This window comes from Balearica regulorum, chromosome 1 (genome assembly GCF_011004875.1).
Source record: "Balearica regulorum gibbericeps isolate bBalReg1 chromosome 1, bBalReg1.pri, whole genome shotgun sequence".
Classification (NCBI taxonomy): Eukaryota; Metazoa; Chordata; class Aves; order Gruiformes; family Gruidae; genus Balearica; species Balearica regulorum.
The window spans coordinates 188,962,246-188,989,065 of record NC_046184.1 but is presented as its reverse complement, the minus strand read 5'-3'; the positions used below and the strand labels follow the sequence as shown (position 1 = coordinate 188,989,065).

Genomic DNA, 26,820 nt, shown 5'->3' with positions numbered 1-26,820 from the left:
TACCGGTATCCAGATACCTTGAGGAAAGAACTGGGAGAAGATGTGTCTGGGGATGACACATCTGTGAAGTTTCCCTTTCCTGAGTCAAATGGCTGAATCACTTAAGCAGGACGATGGTCTTGACATGCCCTTGGAATAGTCTCTTCCTGGGCTGGCCACTTTCCCTTCTCCTTCTGCAGCTCTCTCTTCCAACACTAGCATCATTAAGTGTAATTAGCTTCCTTTTCCACAACAGAAGCCTAGATTTATGCAACTTTGTGTATTCTGCTACTTCAATCCATTTGCTGGCCTACATACCCCTTGAACCAACACTGGCATTCCCAGTTAAAGCTGTTCAATCCCTTAACCCATTGCAGGCCTGATGCTGGTGTCCCAGTTACCCGTTACTGAGATGCTTCAGTGTAAATCAACTCCTCTGTCCCTTCTAGGAAATGGAAGTCAAAAATCAAATGAGAGTAGCAAAGTTATCCTATTTCTTCCCATTCCCTTTTTCTGTTTACTCTATCCAGATCCTTCCTTTTTTGAGCTGCTCTCTTCTCCCTCCCTTCTCTGTCCCACATGTCCTTCATGAATCCAGAGCCCTCCCTCTTGCCCAAGGTGAAGTTCCCATACGTTGCTTTGCAACAACACAGGGATTGAATTTGCTTCTCTTCAACTAACACCCAAACTCAGGCCCTAAATGCTGAAACCACTCAAACCTGCAGAAGACAATTCCTGCTTCATGTCTCCTCAGGGCTACATCCTAGGCTTTGCAACCCCAATACCCCAGGAAACCTTCACACAGTATCTGCACAGAGTTTCAGAGGGTTCGTGCTGCTTCTTTCTTATCAAGGGCCATCTGTGTTTCCTCACTCAACATACATACCTTTCTTAGGTTTTCTCCTGTCCTCTCTATTGTGAGCTGACTGTTTCAGGTTTCTTTCACAAATAAAATGGCATGGAATTGCTGTCTTTGTAATCTCTCCTGAAAAGGAAGGAAGAAATTAAATCAATTTTTACACAGTTTCTCATCCAAAAAGTGATGCTATGTCTCAGGAGAAAATGATGAGCAGAAAAAGCGGAGTTTGGTCCCCATCTTAGCCCAACAGGATGAATTTCCTTTGTATTTGTTCTGGTCGGGCACACAGTTCATGTACTTATTGATTTTCCATCCCTGCTCATCCTCCTCAAGGAATGTGGCCCAAAAACCCCCATCAAAGACACAGATACTAGCAACAATCTCAAGTTTGATTGCCTCCATGTGCTATATTAAGCAAGTATTTTGAACGCATGGGAAAACATTTCTATATTGAGCTCTATTTCTTCATTCTCAGAAGAGGAATGTTCTATAGTTACTGAAGAAGCTTATGCCATATGGTCCCACCTACATGATCTTCCTTCCTGTTTTCACAGTATATTTTGCGCTATTTAGCCACTTTTTTTGTTTTGCTGTTGATGTACCCACAGTGATCCAACAACAGCTAGTTTCTTGCCATTCAGCTGTAAAAGAATTGCAACACTAACCATTCTGTGCCTGTAAGTGACTGAGTCTAATAGAGGGATGGTCATTTTTCCTTAAATTGTTCTTCCCAGTTCCATCATCTGTCTCATCTCCTGTTATTAATATTGTTAACACTGTTCTTGTAACAACAGCCAGAGGCTTTGGCCTCCAGCTACATGAAGCATTGAAAAACATTTTTTTCCTTTTCACTATCTATTAAGGTCACAGCAAGATCTGCTCCACATTCTCCTCTGCTTTCCCCCTATATTAAATGCAAATATGTTTTTATGCTCTTAAGTGGGAATGTTGTTAAGTGGGAAAGACAAGTCTGCAAAATTCAGAGAGAGCCAAATGCCCTGTTCAGAATTAATTGGCCTTCCCCCCCCACCCCCGTCTGCCAGTGCCCACAATAGCTCACTGCTTTTTTTCCATCATAGTCAGAGGAGGCAGAAACTAAGAAAAAAAAAAAACCCAACAATGCAATGACAGGAAAATATGAAAATTGAATTAAAAAATCACAAATGTGGAAAAATAATAGAAGTCATCATCAACCACTAGACAAGAGACTCAATGAGTTACAACTCTGTTATCCAGCTGAGGGTCACGTCCTGAAATGTCTATGGAACATCCTGAAAATTTCCTGAGCTATTAGAAACTTAAATTATTTAGTCTTCAGGCCTGATTAAAGAAAAGATTAATCACTTACTGTAGAATGTTTTATATTATACCTGCTGTGTGAGGACCTCTCCATGATTTATAAAGTCCAATGTCAAAGCTCCTCTGTGAAAAAAATATTATTTTTTTGTACAGAAAAATGCATTTAGATGTGCAGAAACTCAGACTATTTTAAAATACTTTTTACACTATAAGTTATACCATAAATATCAATGGAAATACATTTAATTAAAAGGAGAGAAAGGATTTCCTATAGGTTCCCTGTGGTAGGTGTCAGTTTTTCTTCGTTTCTGTTTTCTTATTTTGGGTTTTGTGTTACTTTTTAGGTATTATAGATACAAACAGAAAAATAGAGAGGAATCTGTCACTTACTCCACAGGATATAAATTCACCATGTACAGCTACACATTAAGGAGGTTGACTGTGAAGTTATCTCTTATTTGTTTCCCTATTTTTGGTAATCATCTACTGCGTTCTAGATATAGAAAAAAGGAAAAAAAAAACCTTCATTCCTTTTGAATTTTAAGGCATAGAGCCTTTCAGATTTGTACATCGTTAAGATGAGACACAAACAATGATCAACAGACTTTTGAAGACTATTTCCAAAGTGAAGAAGATAATTTTACTGCCATGATTACCATTAAGATAGTCATCAAAATTTGGTCAGGAAACTAATAGAAGATTCCTTGGCCCTGTCTGTAGTAATGTTTGGTAATCTATTTTCTTCTGAAGTATGGGCAAAAACTAGGCTTAACTGGGCCACTCAAACTATGGGCTCAGTCCTGAAAATACTTGTAGTAAAGCTTTGCACATCTGAGCAGCTTCAACCAACTCTAGAGGAAATATTCCCATGTGAAAAATTTACTCAGATTTGTAGGATCAGGGCTTACATTAGGAAACAGTGCTGCAGGCCTGCTTAGGGAAACAAAATAGAACAGCTGTACCTAATATGTGTCATTATTATTATTGGTTTAATCTGTCCCCTGTGAAAATAAAATTATGCTAAAATGGCATTTGCCTAAGCTGAACCTGAGAAGCAATTAACAAATGTTGCTTCAAAGTATTAACCGAGGCTGGAGGACCCTCTGCCACTGCTGACATTTGTGGCTGAGTACGGGGACAACGTGCGGAGATGTGCAGTGCCAGGGGCTCTCCAGGGCCCTGGGGCAGGGAGTGTCCACCTGATGTAAATCCATGTCTCCTCCTGCATCCCTGGCTGTGTGGTGGGACAGGCTCTTGCACAAGCATGGGCTTTTTCAGTGGTGGACTCCTTCTCCCTGTGCATTCTCCTGCAGCCCAGGAGCCTGGTACTGAGCACACATGGCTTCTTTTAGACAACTTTCTCCCTAAGCGCATAGGATTGAAGGATATTTCCAGGAGGTCTGCATGGATCAGTGGTCCATCAAATCATGATCCACATGGAGCCAGGGGGAATAAGGGAAAGTTGCAGATTGTACAGACTGAGTGCAGGGAAAGACAAGCTGTGAAAAGAAACATTGAGAGCTACTCCCCAGCAGGCTGCTGAATGAGTTAAGCCTGCTCAGGGGCTGCTTTGACTGGCACTCAGTCCAGCAGAGGTTTTATGTGAGCACTTACAGCAGCAGCTGTAGCAACCCATCACAATACAGATAGCACCTTGGAGATGCAGGCAACCAAAGGTACTCATGGACTGAGGACATGGGCTCTTGAATGTCCTGAAAAGGGGAAGCTCTTAGCCAAAGAACAAATCAGACACATGAGCCTGTCAGCATGTCCCATATAGCATCATTTTATTGTGACTCTCACAGCATTTAAGAGCTTGCAAAGATACATCATTACAGGCGGAGAAAGTCTGCCTCTGTGCAGGTGGGCTACCAGGAATTCATTCAGGTCTTGTTGGGTATATTCTGTGAAACCTGACTGCTGCTTGGGTTTTTTGTAGAAAAGAGAAAGGGGGTCCATGCAAAAGGGGAGAGGCAGAGGGAGGAATTCAAAACTCAGAAAGGATCTCCAGTGGAACAAGGTAACAGCTGAATCTCCACTGGAAAGGAGGAAATATGAAAGAAATGTCAGAAGACCCCATATTTTTTTATTTCCAGAAACAACCAATCAGGTCTTAATTCAATTGTTACTTTTAATTTCTCAGGAACTTTATGCAATTAAGAACACCTTTAAAAAGCAGAGATGAAGGTACAGCACTTTGTTTGTATCAAGAAATCATGTCAACAAGGCAGAAAGGAGCAAATACGATTTTATGCTGGAGTAGTTAGAAACCAGGAATGGCAGTACTGTTTTGGGAGGTGGGAGCCCCTCTTCCGCATGCCAGCACTGTCCAGTGCAGTGCTGGACACTGGGGGCTGCACAATCCACTCTGCCCAGGGCTCTGCTTGACCATGTGGAGCATCAGGTTCTTCCAAGTGGGCATCAGTTGTAAGAGATAGGTGTCATTTCCAGCCTTGCTTTTCTTGGACTTTGCACAGGCTGTGAGTTTGTTATAATGGGATGGGGAATGATTTGAAAAGTTACACGGATTATGTCATCCTGGCCATTTCTGACTAAACTGAAAGGCGTGCTGTCCACAACTGTAGGGGTATTGACTTGATAATCCATAGAGCCCCATCTAGTCTCACGTTCCCCAATACTTGGAAAAAAGATTCAAATGGGTCTTGAAGGACACAAGAATGTGGCACTGGCCCTCTGGACAGCTCTGAATTTCACCCAGAACCTGGGCTCGGACATTATTGGTAAGGATATCCACATGGTGGTGTACCATGGTGGAATGCCTGCGTGTAAAAATATCTGCATGAGAAAGATGGTGATGATCATGTCCAGTGCAATGTGTGGGATGGTCAGCAAAGATTTTAGATTCATCTTTTCTGGGGACATGTCTGCTGATGGGGCTGTTTGCAAACACATGCAACTGTTATGTAAGCATGGGTTGATTATTCTTTCCAACTTGTTAAATTTTAGCATGATATTCACTGCTGTCATCTTTATGGCACAGAGCTTTAAGGCTGTGCCTGAATAGTGTTACACATTGTACATTTTTTTTGTTTTCCAGAATGGCTGGAACAACTTCGTATTTTTATGCAGATCTCATAGATGCAGATAGGTCTGTGTTGCTATTCTATGTCTACTCTAGCCAGGAACTCCACCAGCATTTCAATGCCTTGCTACTCAATAACACTTATTAAGGGGAAAACCTGTGATCATCTTCCGAACTACTGTGCCAAGTGAATGGAAACCACAAGAAGCATCTTGACTAGATAGCAGATCTTCACACCTTTTGGCAGATGCACTACATATACACAGAAAACGTAGTGACATTTTTCCAGCCCTAAGAGTCTCACCCTCTGTATAAACATCAAAGGGAACATACCTGGAAAATTCACTCAGATGAAGAGTGTGAATTCATCACAGACTCCTCCTCAGCATCTGCGTAGACTAAAAATAAGCAGATCCAGATAGATTACCACATCAGAAGGGGGGAGGATCTAGCCAAAGGTGAACTGTCTCTTTCCTGAATGCTGCCAAGAGGTGGGAAAGGCAACTCTAGATGACTTCTGTGATGCTGGTCTTTCAGCTAGTCTTTGACTGGAGTGACCTTAAAAGGCTGCTGACTCTCTCACTGGTGACACTAGAAGGCACTGGTAGAATGGTACTGACTTTGCTACAGCTGTTCCTGCTTTTTGTACGACTGATTGAGGTCAGCGCTCCTTGCACTCAAATATCGTGCCTGTAGGGCATCTGTTTTTCACCACTCATGCAAAATCGCTATATAACTGTTAGCTGTTATTAACTATTAGTTATAGTATAATGTACACGTAAAACAAGCCATATTGTAAACAATATATTACTGATGCACAGCGCTTTTCCAGTACAGGAGAGAGTACTGGCTGAAGGCTTAAAGTTAGAGCATGAACAAACCAAACTGAGCTGAGATTGTCTGAAAGAAGAAAACATTAAAAGGATCAAGGGAACAGCAAATTTTCCTGCTCTGTGGAAAAGGAGAGGCTCTCACAAGATGACACAGGGAAAAGCCTCAAGACCATGTTGTACTCACCTGGCTTGCAAGGAGAGTGTCCAAGTAGCACTACCTGTCATTTATTTATATGTGTCTTGACATATTAGTACTGCTATGCAGACATGACAGTCCACAATTCTGCATGGGGCAGACAGATGTGCAAAAATTATTATAGCTGTTTAACAAGTGCGATGTGGAGAAGGAAATGTATTGCTCAGGGAGAGTGTTCTGGCACGGCTGGGACCAGGGCACAGCTTTCTTTCTTGCATCCAGGTTTCATCCGCTCAACAACCTGTGGCTTCTTTCCACCCCTATCATTATCCCTGAGGGGTCCTACCCCGCAATTAAAGATCTCAGCCTTCTGTTTTCACTGTACAGAAACAAGTTGTTTCACCCCCTTAAAAATCTTGTATAAAATGCTAATAAATGCAATAACTTTTATTGAGCATGAAATAATGTCACGGACCAGCAGAACCGCGTGACCACTCCGTGGCCACGCTCATGTACAGAAACCACAGCGAGCAGCTGAATTGCATACCTGTGGCCGAGAGAAGAAGAGGGAAAGCTGGTTGGCTCCAAAGTGCAGGGACATCTCTCCTTCCCATCCAGATGCACGGGAGGGCAACAGGTCCCCCAAGGTGTTCGCAGTCAGATTGTGAAAGGCTCTTGAGGCAGCAGCACACTCTGCTTCCCTGTTCCTCGTTGGGGAGCTCCTCCTAAGGAGATACACCACATAAAAGCAACTTTAATTTTTCCTACAAGCTGAAAGCATCGATTCCAGTAAGCAGTCCCCAGACTTAGCCTAATACAAGACTAATGAAGAAGTTAACAGCAGTGTGGCCTGATATTAGCTTGAGTTTTGACAGGTTCAAGAGCTTTAAAATTATGAGCTCCATCCCCCGAAATGAGATTGGCTGAAAAAAACAAGCTATTTTCTTTTGAAGCACAGTTCAGGCTGCTTTTATGTAAAGTCTAAAGTCAGAGTGTAGTTTCCAGATCCTGTGTCTACTTGCAATTTTTTTCTCCTCAGATGCAAGTCTCCATATAATGACATGACTGTATAAACTGAGGCTTCATTAAAAAAAACAGCCTCATTGCCATACATCTGATAATCTCAAAAGCTGACCACATTGTGACACTGATGCAAAAACAAGTTTTCCAAAAGAGAATAAACATTTTGGTCAGTAAGACTTCTTTTTGCTGGGTTTCAGTATCTCAAAGATAGGCATGCAGAGCAATGTATCAGCCCATCTGAAAAAATAAACAAGAAGCTAGGAAAAAGAAATGTCACTTATCTTTTTTTTAAAGCTTTCCCACCACTCCAGATATCACCAGTACCAGCAGTCCAAAAATTAAGTCATTTTCCAAAGAAATAGCATTAGTGAATATTAATAAAAAGGAAAGGGGGAACAAAGAAAGATCTAGTAGTCTTTTTCTTCTTATCTATTTACAAAGCTTCTGTTTTTTGAAAGCAAAATATTTTTTATTTCTATTACCAAGAAATAAGGACACTTCAAATGGAAACATACCTGAGTTTTCTCACATAAGTGTATACAGTGCCTTAAGCTTTTGAACTTCTGAGAAACGGTCCTGGTTTATAGATAAAGTGAGAAGGAATAAGTAACTGTGCAGCGAGTGGTATCAGGGCTTAGCTCATCAATGAAACTCCTCACATAAAAAAGTTAAAGACATACAGAAGTGTTTATAGGTCAGCACTTCAGAGCAAGCAATGAGTGCAATGGAAATCCCTAAACCAAAGAGACAGGCTCCACATCTTTGACCCATGAATCACACAGCCCTTTGCATACACTGACTAATGACCATGCATCAGCCTTGTGTAACAACCATCTACAAATATTTTGATAGTCCTTATTTTACAAGTGGTAAAGATCTGGTGGAGAAGGCAGTAATTGTTCCGATTTATGACTGGCTCAGAGACGTGAAGCGGCTGTGTCTGCTCCAAGGTAAAGAAAGGGCTTGAAAACGAAACCTAAACCATGGTGACCTCCTTTACTCCGTGCTTGCCATGTAGATGGCTGTCTGTGTGTAGATGGCTGTCTGTGCCCCAGCGGCAGCCTGCCAACAGCTTGGGCCTGTGGTGCAGCTATAGAAATGTTAGACATCTAGCCAAACCTGTTTTTTGGGGTCCCCTTGTAGCTGATGGACAGACAGGCACCAGTATTCCCACCTGTCTTGAATACCTACAAAAGTTTGGGATGAATGGTGCCCTCATAGACGTATCTCCCTCTGCATTGATTATAGCTAGGTGAGTGACTCAGACAAGGCACTAATTCTACCGGGACCTAAAATCAGACTGAAGGAGTTTCATTTTATACTAAGTAAGACTTGACCTGGGATGCTCCACAGTTGCCAGCAGCCATGAGGACCTTCGGAGCCTTTGCAGGCATCTCCTGACTAATGGGGCACCGTGAGCTCAAAGCTGCCAGGGCATCAGCCCAAAGGCACCCCGCGTGTTTAAGTGCTCTGCTTTCAGGGGGATCGAGAGCTTGAGCACAGCCTCTTTTAGCATGGGTTGTATGTCAAAAACACAGTCTGATCTTGGACATCTGGCAAATATATGTATATGCTTAATTGAGAGAATAAACATTCCCCAAAGATCCAGAGTCCTGAGATTGCAACCTTGATTTTAACCATTTGGCTTTCTTCACATGCTAGTGAATGCCATCTATCACGCATACCATGTTAGAATCTACTCCAAAAACCTAAAACAGATCACAGTTATATGAAACTGGAAAAAAAAAAAAAAATTGATAGGATTTAGAATTGTAAGATTACATCGTAATCCCCTCTCCAAAAAAGAAAATGAAAAGAAAGGCTGAGAAAGGAAAAAAAAAAAAAAGGCAAATTATTCCTGCTGTGGCATATGAAAGCTAGAAGAATTTAATTTTCTGCTCTGTTTGTCCTAGCATGCTTCTCTAGGCTTGTCATCAGTTCCACTGGAACACAGGGAATGTAAAAGATATTTTAATACAAATTACTGTATTTGATTCATTCCATTCTCCTTATAAAATTGTCTGCTGTAAAATTATGTCTAATGTGAAACAGTTATAATTTGCTTGCTACTCACTGTATTAATACCTATTAAAACTGACCACAGTAGCACGCACCCAGTTGTTGCAACATGCAAAAACCCACAAGATTTATTTCAATGTGTCTGGAGAGTGCCAAAGCATAAAAATATATTGAAATTTAAAAGGTCTAATGTAACTATTATATAGATCATGGGCAAAACTGTCAGTCAACTCAGAATGGCACAGCCAGCTATTTCTAAACCTCACAGGCCTCTCATAAACCCCTTTTTGTGATGTTTCCTACATGAGTTTCACCTGTCGCAGGATTTTTCAACCTGAATTTCAAGACTTGCAGTATCCATAGACCTCTTTAAGCACCAGAAGGTTCATTACATGAAACAAATTAATTTAAGAAAACACATCTATAAACAGCGCTAAAGTCAGCTTGCAAAAAGCTCTTAGGAACAGTGTGTTTATGATCAGTACTAATTAAAGCCTGGAATCTGACCCCAGAATTAGAGACTATCCCAGCGCTGGCTACAGATCAGCCCATCTAACGAAACAAACCCTCTAAACAATACCACATGGAAGGCTGATGGTCTCTGGTAGCGTTGGCCTTTGGTGATAAGATCAATGGGGAGTCAAACATGACTAACAGTATTTCAGTGCTTTGATACTCTGGTGATAGGCGCTATAAAAAACCTCAGACAGTTTGTATCAATCCACTCTCGCCAAGCGTGGCAAAATGCCAGCTCAACCCTTCCTCTTGATGGACAGAAGCAAAGCTGAAGATGGAGGGAGGGTTTTTTTTTTTCCACAGACTCGCAAATGGCGGACAGACACCCATGACAGTGAGGTGATAAAATGACAAGAGCCTTTTCCTCCTGCAGGAAACACATGCATCTTCTCACAGGAGGAAGAAAACTGCAACCATAAAGCAAGCGAACCAGCCAATAAAGATTATTGTGGGCCTGCTAACGTGCAGAGTGCTAAAAATTTGCACACGTCAATCCTTCCTGCACATAACATGCAGATGAAACTACCTCTCACTGCTTCCAGCTGTGGGAGGCTGAACATATGCAGCAGGAAACCTGCAGCCGCATGTAAAGGGAAGGAGGCACCCATATGGTGCGCGCTCAGATGGAGGAGGCCTGTGCTTATGGCGCTGCACATCATGCAGAGCTGCACAACGCCCCACAGTGCTTCCGTGCTGCGTAAGGAGGTTCATTTAGGCCCCATTTTGATGAATTTGGAGGTATCCTGACCTTGGTCTGGCCCTCTGTGCCAGGGGCTCTATGGAGCACTTGTGCAGGGGAGCTGTGGTGAGGTATGCAGAGTGAACGAGGCTTAGTCAGAGGAAATTGTGTAAATCTCAGCAGCAGCTGATTTGTGGCTTCATCCACAAATCATTTGGGCAAACAAGGGCAATCTACTTCCACTGCAAGGTTGTAAACTCATATGTGTTTCCTAATCCTTCTGCTCCTTCTGAACCCAGAAGCATTTACCAGCCTGCCTGGAAAGTCTCCTCTGCACTTAATGGCTCCTAAGAAAGGGCTGGTTTAAGAATGTAGTACCAGAAAATGGCAGACAGCATCCATTTGCACCGGAGGCAACACCCTTAGGCACCCAGCTCTGACTTTGTGAAGGGGATTCACCCCGCTCTTCTCTAGGACTTTCCCCATCGTCTCGCTTATGCACCTCTCGGCTTTCTGGCTATTGAAGATCCTGCTCTTTGCCCAGCAGATGTAGTGCCTGTCTCTGAGTGGAGAGGGGCCTAAACATGAGAAGATGCAACAGTCAGGACCTTCTTTCGGTCCTGCAGCCCTTAACACCTTGCCTATGGGCGCAGATAAAGAATGATGGCTATCCTTGCCCAGCTCAGTGACAGCATGCTCTGTTAATGTGATAAAGCAGAGGAAAGGACTGATAAGAATAGGAAACGCAGCAGTACAGGGAATGAAGATAAGATGTGAGCATTAGATAGGAGAAATTCAGCTATCAACACTGGTAACTTAACTGTGTCCATCACTGTCCTATAGAAATGAGAACACTGTGCAAAGGATGTGCTGCACTGCACTTACACTGTGGACATCTTCAGAGGAGGGTGACCACATCCAAACTGCTTGGGGGGAATGGTTGGTGTCCCATGCTAAGACCCAAAATAAGGAGTGTTTGAGATATTGGTGGTTGGGCTGGGCTGAAAACGTGCGTGGCAGGGCTATAACAAATTAGCAATATAGATGACTGAGTCTCAGTGCCCAGAAATGTTCCCTGGCATTGTTTAGTTTATTAGCACACGCGTCGCCTTTGGGATCTCATCACCATGGGGATTAGTTGACGGTTGTACCACTGCAATGTGCTAATTGCTACTTTTAAGAATATGGTCTTCTGAATATTGTTGCAGGAGGCAAAACAAAAGGAGCAGTAACTTTCAGAAGTGTGAGTGCATTAAACACAAAGATACTCATATAATCTGTGGACATAAGACATCATCATTCATCACATATGTATTAAAGCACCAGAGAAATCACTCTGATTAAATGAGCATTAAAAGAACAATTTGATTACCTAGCAATTTCATTACCTAACACTGGATGCACACCTCTTGCCTTTGAGTGACATTCTTGATGTATTCTCATAGCAGGGACATGAATACACCGTGACAGCCTCGTGAAAGAAAACGTGAAAGGGGAGCAGAATATAACCTGTAGTGAGATAGGAATTGCCCTTGCAGGTTAGTCAAATACCTTCCGCAGTCTGGTATTCTGCCTCTGGCAGTTGTTAGCACAGATGCTTTGAAGAAAGGTGCAAACCCCACACAACGTACTGCTATGCTATGACTTGCCCATGGAACAGTTTCTGCTTAACTTTAGGAGATGCATTGTGTCCCAGAGCATGACAGCTTATCCCAGCTTGCATGACTCCTACATTTTTATCCTCGTTTGTATAAGAGTAGATGTGATGATTCATACACATCATTTGGTGCCGCTTTTAGCATTTGTGGAGGAAATGCTAACTGCTCCTTCTTACTCCTTTGACTGATATTTACCACTGGAGCAATCATGGGGCTGGTGACAAAAGAGGCAGAGGCAGGTGCTCTGGCTTATAACACATCTAGATTTGGGTAATTTCTTCCAGACAAAAAATCAGGAGCTGCAAAGGGAACTACATGGTGTTAGCAAGGCCTGCCTTGTTTTTAAAATATATAACTTGCAGGTTGAGCCAGACTTTGTTTCTATTTGTGTTGTGGCATGACACCTTGTGACTTTGATTTACGTGGGGGAAGCAGGTGGGGCTTTGGTGACTTTCCACTGGCTGGAGATTTCTCATCACAAAGCCAAGTTCACCTGCTGGCTTCAGCTGTGAGCCTCCAGACACCTCCAGGCTGTTGCTCATTGGTTTTGAGGTCTCTTTTGCCCCATGGATGGGTTAACTAATGACGTTCCTCTATTCCTGCCATCTCCTCTTACCCAGAGAGCCACACAGCTCTCAGGGCTCATTGATGTGGTCCCATCAATCCATCATCATGTAATGTGGTGTGGGTCCTGACACCCCCACCACCCCTCATGCCAGCTTCCTCATTGGAATTTCAGACCTTGTTTCCATCTGCAAGCTTGGATCTCTGAGGAAGGAAGAAATGCTTTATGAGTCACCACCCTCAAGAGCTTTACACTTTGAGATGTAAATGTAGGAGGATATTGTTCAGAGGTCTTTCAGTTTGCTCTAAAAACCTGCAAATTTAGGTGCAGAAACCAAAATCTTGAATTTCTCTATTTGGCTATATGGAAATGATTATAGCAAAATGCTGATACCTGCGGAACCTTCCATATAATTTTCATGGTTAGGAAACAGCAAATACAAAGACCCTCAGCTCCAAGCTGGCTCGAGAAATGAGCTTCCATTTACCATTGTATGCTTTGCTCCTGTTGGTGCCAGTAAACTCTAAGTTTTCTGCAATAGCAAATCCTTACATTGCATAAGTATAAATAACATGTTTTTATGAAGGATTCCAACATGCTGGCTACCTCAGAAGGGGAAATAGGTGGAAAAGATGATGAGCGTGTAGTTCTTAACTGGCATGTAGCAAAGGGAAAGTCCAGCTCCTAATGTATTGTGGAACTATCTGGTAAAAATTTATGCATGCTTTTGGGCTCCATTTCATCCACAGATTAGAAGCACTAAAGTTGCCACAGGAGAGGCCAAGCACATCAGTGAAATAACACAAGTACTCCACCCTTGGAAGATCTGTAAATACAGTACTCCAAAACCATCTGTCAGCCCTCCAAAACCACTGCAGGAAAGGTAAATATTAATAACTGCTACTAACATCTAGAAAGAGCAAACTGGGATTTCTTCTGGGTGATGGCTAGTGCTTAGACTAAGACCATCTCAACAACTCCTTCTGTGACCAGAGTGGGTAAGAGGTGGAGAGAGAGGGGCTAAGAAATGAGAAAAACTATGCCAATTCCAAACACTGAAATTCATCACTGAAAAATCAGGAGTTTAAACAAAACAATAGTGACTTGTAGATTATCTGTCTTTTGATCTGGGCTTCTAGAGATCATTTCGTTGACTTGTTAGATACTCCTACTCCTGCCGAGAATGCCAGCTTCTTTTTTCTCTTGGGGAATAATTAGTCACCGGGAATTTGGATGCCAAGGAAAACACTAAATACTGCCTGAGCCACCTAAAAATCCAGAGACCCATCCAATAAAAAGCAACAGAGAAGATTATAGATGGATGTAAAGAAGCTGAGGATGGAAGAAGTGCCTCCGATTAGTCAGCATTTTTTGAAACCTTTTTTGCTCTGTTTCTGCTCCCTGCCCTCCCCCTTCCCCCCCAATTCTGCTTGAGAAAGCAGCTGTTAAGGCAGCCAAACAGGTAGGATCAGAAGAGTTCAATATGACCTCCTTCAGTGATGGGAGTTTGTGGTGGGAGTGGCTATATCAAAGACTGGCACATGGAGCTTCCTAATGAAGGACCCACACAATTTTGGCATGCTTGTTCTGGTCAGACTGAGTTAAAGCCAGGTCTTTCCGCACAACCTTTCTCCACAGAGGTTTTAGTGTTGAAGCCTGGAGTATTTCTGCTACTTTATCAAGGGAAAAAGAGGGGGAGCTTGGATCAGTCTCAGCTAGACCAACAGAAGTGCTGGGGCCCAGCCTGTCCCAGGATAAGAGAAGCCAGTGCTGAGGCAGAAGCCCATTGATGCGGGTGATGTTGTCATGACATCATCCTTCATCATCAGTTGTGGTAACAAGGGACTACGGGGGATGGTGGCAAGTTGGCAGAGTGCTTACAGGGCTCTGTGCACATCAAATAGGAGATGAAAGGCCTATCAGCATCGTACCTTCTTCTTTTCCTCTTTTCAGCCAGGACATACAGTTTTGCAGCAGTGAGATGGGTGCTAAATCAGCTTCCCGAGCCAAACACGGCACTCAAGCTTTCAACAAAAGGCCTCAAAGTCCTTTTTGACCTCGGCATGGCCAGAGATCTCATTGCTGCCTCTGCCAGATATGACCTAATTTTTGATGAACAGATTTTCAAAATGGCTTAGTCTTGATAATCTATATGCATTAGATACATTTGTCTGTTATCTGCAAATGTAATATTGCCTGCTATTTACTTAACTTCTATTGTCTCTGTGAGATATCCTGGCAGCAAACGCAGTCACTGAAGTATCTGCAAAGTGTGCACTTGGGTGAAACAAATATTTCAGATGAGTCAGGACACTTAAGAAGTATGCTGGAGGTATCTGTCCAGGCCTAATGAGAAGAAAATTAACATTCTCCCTTTCTCACTAAACTCCCTCCTGTTCATTTATGGAATAAAGAGAAACTTCAGGAGAAGCAGCGAATGAGCCCGCTGACATTAACGGGAATTGCATGCTGCAGGCAGATTTGGGAGTGCACTTTCTGTGGCACATGACATGGGAAGTGTCACTGCCTGTCCTGACATTCGCTAGTGTATAACAGCTAAAGGACTTCCCATGCATTAGGAATCTTGACATAATGTAAAATTTTCAGAGAGGCAAAACTGCAGCAAATTGCACATTACTCTCTGTGAGAAGCTATCGACACGGAGATGACTAATGGTGGTCTATGTACTATAGTGATTTTTTCTAACTTAGGTTTCTCCAGTGGTGCTTCAGAAGTTCAGCTCTCTTTCTTCCCTGCCCTTCGCTGTGGCTGGGCACTGAAGCTGCACCACTAGCCACTGAGGTAGCCAGGTGTGATACTTGGATTCACATTATTAGTTTCTGTGTTTAAAGGCTTATCTCCACAACCATGGTGGGGCACATAATACCAATGACAGGCAGGGGACTCAACCTAATCAAAGAAAACAGATCGTGCTGACCCAACTCCTCCCAGGGCTGTTGCAGGAGAGCATCAGCCCCACAAACAGGAGTGAGACCCATGGAGAAGAGTCAACAGGAGAGGGTTTCCAGAGCACCTGACAGGCTGAGTGGGTTATTGTCTGTGGGGGAATGGGAAGCTGGGGAAGGGCATTTTGGGATTGCATGAGATTTAGTATGGGACATTTAGGGGAAGAACCAAAGGTTCTTCCTCCAAAGGGAAAGGGAGGTACCAAGGAGGTCTGGGAAGGAAGAAGTATGTGACAATAGAGGGATAAGGGAATAGATGGGGCCAGTCATGTGCAAACAGGCACTGTGTGTTCACAATCAAATACCAAGCCAGACTAGCTGGTGAGTAGGGTAAGAGGCTTTGGAGCCAGTTATTGAGGTGCTTGTAGGTTTGGGCCACATCCTGGAGGGACCCAAGGGTCTCTAAGTCAGCTACTGGAGGGACCAAGGGATATGGGGGACCACTGAGAGACCTGTTTGTATGTGTGCAGGTGTGTGTGAGAGTGTGCAAGGGGGTCTGTACCTCAGGTACCTGGAGTGGGGCCACAGCCACAGGGGTTTGCAATGCCTGGGGAGACTGGGATCCAGAGGTAGCTGCTGAGCAGACTGACAGTCCAAGTGTTGGCCAAATGTACTGTTAGTGTTGCTGGTGTAGCTTGGACTTGAGCGTACTTTAAAACACCCAAATACCCAAGGCCCTGGTGGTTCTTGAAAACTGCACTGAGGTTGCCCATGGTCACAGCAACCCGCAGCCCATTGAGGTCTGGCCCCATCTGCAGTCACGTCTCTGGATGACAGATAATGAGAGAGAAGAAAGGGCCAAGGACAGAAAGCTGCAAGAGAACAGCCTGAGGTGAGAGAGCCACCTCACTCATCCGCATGCAAGACAGGCTCTGCCCCAGCAGTTCTTTAAGCCTATTTCTCCACTTGAATCTACAAAAGGAATCAGATAAAATAACCCAACAATAGGGCTCTGTGTGATTCAAGCCACAATGCTATGTGTGTCACAAAAGAAAAAGCTTTTGTTTGTATTTGGCTGGTATCTATGAATCACTGTGGCCACAAAGATTTTCACCAACCTTTGCACCATCTTTGACAGTCCACAGATGTCCCCCACTGCTAGTTTATTTCAAGTTTGAGCTAGTTTAGGGAAGAGACATTGCAGATGGCAGCTCTGATGGTCTTTCTCTTAGCTGTCATTTACCTTACATAGTGCTTTTTGCTTTTTAAAGCTGCTGCTTTTTTTTTTTTTTTTTTTTTTTTTAGATTTGGGCAAAAAGGGGGGGTGAAATAGTGAAATAGTGCTACTAGGAATTGGTGAAACTGCCAGCTTGCTTGGTAGTATTTTTACAGACAGATACAATGACTTGAAAAGGAATAAAGCAAAAGCACCCTAATATTTCTTCCCCCACCCTGTTTTCCCAAATGGCTGAATCTAATCTAAGCAATAAGGAGTATCTCTTCCAGTCCAAGGAAATATTTGAATATGATGTGCTAAAGAAGATACTGAAGACAGTGGAAAAACCACCCTTCTCCCACTGCACTGTTTACTGATTTTGTCATTAGATTACCGCACTGTGGTTTTCTTGAACTGCCAAGCTGTTACGCTAGCCCTAAATAACTTTCAATCTCTTGAATGAAACATCTCCTCAATTCAGAAATCACTTATTTCACCAGGAATGGGGCCTCCTCTGTCAGGCACCTGACGTAGAGTGAGTCCCTCATCATGCAGCACTGCTTTTATTTCTCTGCAGGTCATAGATTTTAAGGGCAGGAATCACCACGAACCTTCAAGCCAATGTCCTTTCTGCATGTGGTATTGGGTAAATGATCCCACTTTTGGGACAACACATGGACCACAGGACATACTGAGATCAGTTCCTGCTTCAGGTCCAAAGACAATGGTTGGAATAAACCAGATCTTTCTGGAAAAACTTCCAATATAAACATTTTTTTATCCATTATGAGTTGTTCTAATGATGAAGTACTTTCTTACAGTCAATTACTTTTAATTAAGAATTTATTTTCAACCCCAGCCACTGGATCTTGTTTTGTGGCTCTGTCTGCCAGACTGAAACAGTCTCTCCAGTCAGCTGTTAACATATAGAGGGCTATAGGTTGTAATCAAGCCATCTTCTGCTTGGATTGTCCATGCAGACCTCTCTCTATCAGGTACATTTTCCGGCCCAGCATATTTTTGTGTTTTGTTTGTGAATAGTCTTGGGAACATCAACATCAGCATAAGCTCTCTAACTCCCACCTGCTTCCTTTCTCCCTCAGCTCTCTCTCCCAGTTTGCACAGAAAAATATATATATCAGAAATGTCTTTAGACGATGAACACACCCCTATGCAAGAGAATTTTGAGACGAGAGATTTGCCCATCTTTGGTGCATCTGGCACGTGCCCCGTTGATTCTGCATCACCCTTGTTGCCTGATAAAAACGTTACACAGTACCAACTCAAATCCCTGGGATCAGCATCAGGCTGACAGGTCTACAAATTATCCATGTCATGCCATTTATCGTGCTAGCTTTCTCCCAGGCATCTGGAATTTTCCCAGTGTGCTAAGATTTATTTTCTTTGGCTGGCCTTTTTTTCAGACTGCTGGATACAGGTTACTCAGATCTTTGCCTGAGTTTATTATCTGCTGTTTAACCTCCTCTTTAGTTACAACTAGAACAAAAACTATGTGATCACTGTTGGTTGACATGAATAAACGATTAGGGTTTCTTTTCCCTTGGATATAGGACAAAAATATTACAGAATAAGCCTCTTTTTTACTTTTTTCTTATTGGCAGTTTTACTATTTCCATCTTGTCCTGGACTCATGTCCTTGTTAGTATCCTTTATGTTCTGGAAATACTTAAATAAAATCCCAAACATACAACAAAATACTCCTCAACAGGCAATTTTCCTCAGCTCTGCTTGTCATGGTTCTCCTTGTGACCTGTTTCTCCTTTTACCAATTTTCTCCAAAACCTACCTCCTAATTTATATGTATTGTCATTAAGCGCTTTTGCATTTTCTCTTGGGGTCCAAGTACACATATGTATAAGAAGTTTTACTTCACTTCTGCAGCAGGCCATTTAATGACTGCAGATTTCTTTCTTGGGTGTGGCTTTTTTGGGCATCCGCTTAAGTATTATCCAATGATTCTCAATCATCATTCAGATTTTCCTGTTAATAAAGTCTTTCTCCTGGTTGAATTTCTCCCAGCATTGTTTTCAGCTAAAATGAAATTTTCTCTTTAAGGCACAATGAATATGCTTTATTGGTTTGGACTTCATTCTGTTTGGAGATAACAATAAATATAATCCCACTGTCATCAGTTATACCCAAGCCATTGCTAATTGTTCATTTTATAATCAGTCTCTCTGCTGTAGTAAAGATAAGATAGAATGTAGGAGATTTCCTAGTTGCATGTAAGCTCTGACATTTGCAGTGGTAGCCTTTCTCTCAGGTTCGTTTAGTACAGAAAATTTGGACTATTTCAGAAAATCAGGGTACCCAAAAGGTAAAAACCCTGACAACAAAAAGGGTCAAGAAAACAGCCCGAGATTCTCTCTAGTGGTCTTCTGGTGCCTAAAGTGTGCAACCAGATCATTCTGATGCAGCACATAGTACCTCTGTAGAGCACATATTGGCATGCTGTGCAGATAGATACCCAAACAAATGAGACCCAGACCTGAAGGGTCTGGGAAGAGGGGAGCTACATCAGCCCAGTGCCTCGCTTGCCTGGTGAGTCTTGCTAAGCAGACACATAGCCCCATGGTTCCCCCAAAGAACTTTCTCTCCAGCCCAAGTCTGCACCTCTGAGATGCTCGAGCACCGCAGCACCCATCTGCTCTCTACAAAACTGACCTCAACCTCTGTCAGAGCCCAGCTGGCTTCCCACTCTTGATTTCCCTGTAGTGCTTTGCCTTGCAAGCAAGGACACTGAGGACCCTGCTCCAGGTCTCTCTTCCTGTGCAATAGAGTGGGGATATTTTAGTTTGCTTTAGAAATATATATATATGCATATATAAATATCCTTTGCTTCTTTCCCCAGCTATGTGTTGCAGAAACCTCCTGCTGGCCGCTCTGGAAACCAGTCCTGTAATGTTTTACAGACTTTAATAGAAATAGCACCTTCAGCAGCCTGTGACACATGACCATCATGTAGTATCCTCCTTCAGCAGGGATTCAGAAGATGCACAGGCTCCTCATTTGCACAAAGGGATTCCCTCTGATGTCAAAACTAAAATGGTCTGGCTGCAGATATGCCACGAAAGTTCTGGGTAAAATGTGGTTTTAATGCACAGTGCACCCAGTTTGCCACTTATTGTTATCAATATAACAAAAAGGATTAAAAAGGAAGATGCACTTGAAGAAAAGATTTGTAAACACAGCACCTAACGAAACATCCCCTGAGTGCCTACATCTGCGTGGCACAGAGATATGAAGTAGATATAATTGTCGCATACAAATATAGGAAGAGCAGGTCCTGGAGCTCACTTTGTATCTAAGGGATTAGCTGTTAGTTTTTTCTGGTCCACCAAAATTACGTCTCATTCTCTCAGTTTCATTTTAGAAGTCCAGTTACTCAGTGCTACATGCAAAAAGTGTTGTTATTTTGTGCCTCAAATTTCCTCATATTCTATGTTGGATTCCTTGTGCTGTGGTGAGGAGTGATATATGATATGAGAGGCTATCCTGCTCTGTGAAAATTAAATATGAATATATATCTGCGTGTAATAGGGAGGAACTATTTTTCCAAAAGTCTTAGATTAAAAGCTGAGCCTTCAAACTACCATTTCTCACACCTGCTTTTAGTACAATACATCTACAATGCCAACCTATTCCACAAAGGCTGAAAAAGATAGCACACAGGACTTGCATGATTCTCTTGCATATTCTTTTTAGAAGAACAACATTTTAAAACATTTATCTGATTTATGCACACACACACATACAGAGTACTAGATCATGGTTCATGTGCTAGAGATGGGCCCATGTGAATCTCATGAAGTTCTACAAGGCCAAGTGCAAAGTCCTCCACATGGGTTGGCACAATCCCAAGCACAACTACAGGTTGGGTGGAGAATGGATTGAAAGCAGCCCCAAGGAGAAGGACTTGGGTGTGGTATTGGTTGATGAAAAGCTCAACATGAGCTGGCAGTGTGCGCTTGCAGCCCAGAAAGCCAACTGTGTCCTGGGCTGCATCAAAAGAACCGTGACCAGCAGGTCGAGGGAAGTGATCCTGCCCCTCTACTCTGCTCTTGTAAGACCCCACCCGGAGTACTGTGTCCAGCTCTGGGGGCCCCAGTACAAGAAAGACATGGAGCTGTTGGAGTGAGTCCAGAGGAGGGCCATGAAGTTGATCGGAGGGCTGGAGCACCTCTCCTGTGAGGACAGGCTGAGAGAGTTGGGATTGTTCAGCCTGGAGAAGAGGAGGCTCCGGGGAGGCCTAATTGCAGCCTTCCAGTACCTGAAGGGGCCTACAGGAAAGCTGGAGAGGGACTGTTTACAACGGCATGTAGTGATAGGACAAGGGGTAATGGGTTTAAGCTGAAGGAGGGTAGATTTATATTAGGTATTAAGAAGAAATTCTTCACTGTGAGGGTGGTGAGGCACTGGAACAGGTTGCCCAGAGAGGTTGTGGCAGCCCCATCCCTGGAAGTGTTTAAGACCAGGTTGGATGAGGCTTTGGGCAACGTGATCTAGTGGATGGTGTCCCTGTCCATGGCAGGGGGGTTGGAACTAGATGATCTTTGAGGTCCCTTCCAACCCGAACCATTCTATGATTCTATGATAATTTTCTACTCTTGAGTTTAGCCTGCAGCATCTGCAGTGTCCACAAGACCTTTCCCTCCTTGGAAAACTTTTCCAAATAATCCAGAAGAATTCAGATTTTTTTGTAGAAGGATTTTTCCCCTTTTGACTATTTAATCCTTTTTTTTTTTTTTTTTTTTTAAAGTGTGCTGGCACTTGTGGGAGCAGCCTGTGTTTGCGCTGTAGGCCACCAGTAGCTGATTCAACAACACAGGAGCACAAACACACAGAGACTCACTGACACACGCGCACACATAGAGCTCCACAGAAAAGTGATTAATGACCAGTTTTCATGTCAGAACTGTGATATTTCTGGCTGAACAGCTTTTTACCCATTCTTTTTGGTACAAAAGCCATGGCATAAAGATAAGAGGCAGAGCACTTAAGACATGTTTACAAAGATTAAACCACTGACTTGGCTTTAGTTAAAGTAAATTCTCCTGCTTCCCACTGTGCAATGAAGGTTTACAAAGGGAGGACTGGCAAAGGTTGCTTCGTCTTCTTTCCTGGCACTGTCTGTTGGCTCCAAAACAAATGCAGGACTTAAACCACATAAAAGGGCAGTAAGGTATTAGCACTTTTGAGGGGTTCAGCATCTGACACATTCCTAATCTGCCTGGGTAGGTTTTAGATTCGAGCCGCTGCAGTGCCTTCATAATGACAGGGCAATTTAACAAGCCCAAAAACTTGAGCTTCCCTCTGCAGATGAGGAGTTACTGAGCCCAGCGCTCAGCCCCTCTTTGCTGCCATCGTTACTGGGAGGGCTGCCTGCTCTCCCCCAGCACCAGGGAGGTGCAGGGGGCCTCCAAAATCATATTGTGCTGTAGACTAAAACGTTCTCATTTGCCTTAAGTTTGAGACCATAGGGGATTGACCTGAGGAGGAATTTTAGGGTGTAATAAAAGGGGGAAATTGCACAACTGCTGTCATAGCACAGGGCTGCTTTAGACCTTCAGACCAGGAAGGTTAGTTTGACAGTACTTTTAGAGAAGTGACAGAAACCTCCAGCACTGAAGACATGATGTTACCGAAGGGAGGGGGCTACCTGCTCGGACAGCCCCTGGGAGCAGAGCACAGCAGAATGACCATGGGACAGCAGGGAGGAAGAGTAAAGCAGAAAATAATAGAGGATGTCAGGAACACAAGTCCCAAGAGAATAGATCATAAAACAAATAGGAAAAGCTCTGCAAAAAAATGTATGTAAAGATCTCAAATACATCTGGAAGTTTTGTATGAATGTATTTGCATTAATGTTAGTGTGACACACTATTGTGCACTGCTTGCAGAAAGAGATCGTCTTGGCTATGGCAGGAGAGTAGGAAGGGGCAAATGCCACGTCTACCTCCAAACAAATTATGTACCTATCAGATTATTCCTCTCAGAATTTGTTATTATAACAAATAATTATTTAATAATACTAAACACAAGCATAGAGAAAGGAAAGAAGTTGAATAACAGCCTTTCACTTTAGTCTGGCTTTTGTCCCTGGTGAGGAAAAGAGACATTGAAATCAACTTTGGGAGGTGTAATCCAAAGGAAGACACGGTGGAACGGGAAGGCTGTACTGAGAGAATATTGCCAGTCAAAGTGGAAGGACATATGGGCTAGGTATGGCACAGCCTTTCCCAGGTTTAGTCTTGTTCAATATTTTTATTCATGCCCCAGATGATGGAACAGAGAGGATATACAGATGGCAGCCAGCAGGGAGGGACTGTCAGGAGTTTGGAGGACAGGATTAGAATTCAAAATTATCTTGGCAAACCAGTGTTTTTAAGGTCTAACAGAAAAACATGCTACTCTAGAGACAAGCTTATAGATTCTGCATCTCAGCAGGAATAACTGGCTATATACTGCAGGATGCAGAACAGCTGCCTGGAGAGCCGTTCTGCAGAAAACTGTCTTGAAGCTGTAGCGGATCACAAGCCGAACAGCAACTTTGTGTTGTTGCAGAAGAAGGTAGCCCCAGACTGACAATGCACAAGCAGAATTACACCTTCTGAGACACATAATCAATTTGCAGCTCTACAAAGTGACTGTCAATATCTGTGTGCAGTCTGGGGCACTGTTCTCCAAGAAAGGTATGACTGAGTTGTACTAAGTCAAGAGAACAGCAAAAGGGGTCATTAGAGGTCTAGAAACACAATGCAGAAGAAGATTAAAATAACAGGGTTGCTTGAGAAGAGAGGACATTCTGCCATGACGCATGGGATGACAAGAGACAGGTATAGATTAAAGGAAGGAAGACTGAGGTTAAAGATCTGGAAACACTTTCCTAATGCTAAAGGGACGTCACACAGGAAGAACTGAACCATGGCATGTCCACTACTGGAGGCTTTTGAAAAGCTTGCTGAAGTATCTGAGATGTGGCTGAGTCCAGCTGCCAGCAGAGGGATGGTCCCTCCAGCCTATAAATGGGGTCAGATGGCTACATGCCAGCCTGCTTCCTCAGAGGACACTCAAATGACAGTTTCTAAATCTTAAAATTGCCTCTCAGCACTTACCTCGTAGCAGGAGGATTCTCCAGTGGAAGGACCCAAAACACAACCGTTTCTTAGACTCTTTCACGATGCACCATGTCCTTCATCATACTGGCTTCTGGGAGTTCCATCCTTTAGCACCCAGCTCCCCCTCTTTGTGATACAGGGAGCTGGGGTCATTGCTAGAGGGTCTGAGGATCTGCACAGGGACATTGCAAGCCTGGGAGGCATATTCGATGGTCTGGTGGGTCAAGCTGCTGCCATAATCACTGGGCTAAGCTCATTTCACTAGGAATGGACTGAAATAAGTCTTACTTGGCAAAAACGTTTCCCCCAATTCAACGAGTAACATCTAGAATAAAAAAGAGATGACCAGTGAGATCTCCCTGCTAACCTCATACATTATAGCCTCTATTATAATGCATACACTGGGCAAACAAAGTCTCTGGGAACCTATTTTCTTAAGAGACAAATAAGCTTTGAGTCAAAAGAGGTTAAAAACAGGTTTAAGGTACAGATCTAACAACAACCTCAAAAAAAAAAAAAAAACCCAAAAAAACCAAAAGAGAAATTTGTAATTTTAGCAGGATTTTTCCTTCTATTTCAAAGCAAAACAATGTTTTAGCATCAATTTTCAGCCAATAGTGTTAGTATATGCTGGCAACTATAAACGTTTATCATCTCACTCAAAAACAGAAATCCACATTTAAAAAATTGCAGACAATCAGTGGGTTAGTGTCTTGGGGGATTTAAAATGCATAGCGTGCAACCCGGTTGTCAAAATTCATAAAGGAATGACTGTACTGTAAGACTTTTCAGGGGAGGTACAATAGATTCTGCTCACACTCAAGAGTGTGAGTGTGGCACAGCCAGCTGGGTTTTTAAATGCCTACCATTGTGGTTTGCTGCGTCCATCAGTCAGTCAACTCTCAGATAAAGTTACTTGCAGTATTCATTTCTGGGCTTTAATGCTCTTAAGAACCAATAAGCTGTTAATTATGGGGGGGTGTCTCAGACTGTCAGAGGGTTTCTTTTACCCTTGTTACATGGCTTAGATGTTGAGGGGGGAAAATAAGCAGACAAGAACAAACTGAGGAAACATCTAAAGACCACGAAAGGGCATATTTTCAACACAGACTCCCACACGGCCCTTTTGCAGAACTTGCAGGCATGTCTATTTGCATTTGGCAAGTGGCTAAATGATCAGAAAGATGACATTTTATACAGGCATTCGCAGTTACTTCTTTGTTGCGCACAAAGAAGTTGCACAACCATGCAATTTTCTGCGCACAAAATGGATGCAACTGCAAATTCTTCAGGTGCACTTCAAAATGCTGTTAAAAACCTGCATATGACTCTTTCAACATGGAATTCACTGTTCTCACTTCCACTTCTTCCTTACCTCACATCTTTAGCCAGAAACATTAAAAATACACAGAGCTTATAGAGAAGCAGCAGCCTCAGCTCTGAATCTCCGTGTTTTTCTGTGTTTGAATAAAACGTTTAATGTTACTTGAGCTGGCGAGAAAGGTGGGGGGTTGTGTGTGTCTTAGTAGAAATTAATGTTTTGGTTGGCTGGACAAGCTCAGGAAATTTCTGTAGCGAGCATGATGAGAGAGGATGTTTGGCAAGATGTTTTCCAACAGCTGGTACAGGTGAAGGATTAGGGGGAAAAAAAAAGCTTAAGAGCCTTTTCCCTGATTTTCTACTTTGTACCCCTCTTAGACATACAAGCAATTTTAGACTCTAATCCAAATCTCCCTGAAATCCATGGGTCTCTTTCCACTGTCTCAGTAAGACTTGAACTGGGCACTCCAAATGTTGGTTATTAAAAACATTTTGATGTTCCTCCCCGCCCTCTTAAACACAACTATTTTGGGAGGAAGGAGCAGATACTGGCCTCTTCATGCAGCCTGGGCTTGGAGAAACCACCCAGGTGACTCTGCCCATGGTAGGACCAAATGATGTGTCAGGGTCCTAGCACAGCAGGTGATGGGGTGAGGTGTCCCACTGGTTCCCCCCTTCCTGCATGGGTGGGGCATGGGGGAAGAAAGGCCACAAAGGGCACAGACCTTCAAACTGCCTGATGGCAAAGGTGGTAGAGAGAGGGATACACATGGCAACATGCTTGGACATGGCATGATGTGCTTTGAGGGACATAAAGAATGGGGATGGTCCTTAGCTGGTGCCTTTACTTAAGACTCCTTGCTAAAGGCTGCATGATGCAGTGAGAGAGCAGGATCAGGCTTAAAACTCAACATAATTTGTTATACAGTGAGTTCCCAGCGATTGTCTTCATCCCATTCCCTCAGCACTACAGCTCTGCTACACCATCAACACTTCAGAATAGCCCTGATGTATTTGGTATTTGTAATATATAGAGACTTCTGCAAAGTGAACATTTACTGATGTTAGAATTGCGTTTGTTTAGTTCATTATGAAGGTCAGAATTATTATAAATCTACACAAATTGAAACAGCCTTTTGGCATGGCTCAGATATTTGAACCAAGTTAAAAAAACCAATGATATATAGTATTTGGGTATCATTTAATCTTAGGAATCCGTAGTGAGGACAAAGCCCAAAATAAACTCTTGCAACACACATGTTTATTCACATATTAAGATTCCCTGAGACTGTTCTACATTACTGACTTTCATATGCTTGGAAAATAAGAAGGCTTTTTCATATTCATGCTCAGTGACTGAAAACACATCACTCAGGAGACCATCTGCTTCTCTCTGGAGTGCGGATCTTGACCTTAACACGTTGGGCTGCATACAAACTCCGAGGGGAAAAGATGTACTTGGGTGCTTCAGTGCAATCTTAAGAGCATGGTTAATTCAGTCAGCATTCAGGGGATTCAGTGTTAGTTCAACTGCTACAGCAGCCAAAATTATGGGAGACGATTCAAGTTTTCACTTATCTGCTCAGCACAAATATTCTGCCACCACCCATTTGCCGTTTTACCCCGACTC

General features: G+C 43.0%; 1 long non-coding RNA gene across 1 annotated transcript; it reads right to left on the bottom strand.

Moving 5' to 3' along the window:
* Positions 1–5,459: 5,459 nt before the first annotated feature.
* On the bottom strand, positions 5,460–7,821 carry LOC142600168 (uncharacterized). The gene is made up of 3 exons (XR_012833621.1): positions 7,688–7,821; positions 6,697–6,874; positions 5,460–5,578 (listed from the first exon to the last, which is right to left on the bottom strand). It is a non-coding gene; the product is annotated as an uncharacterized LOC142600168 (long non-coding RNA).
* Between the last annotated feature and the right edge of the window lie 18,999 nt (positions 7,822–26,820).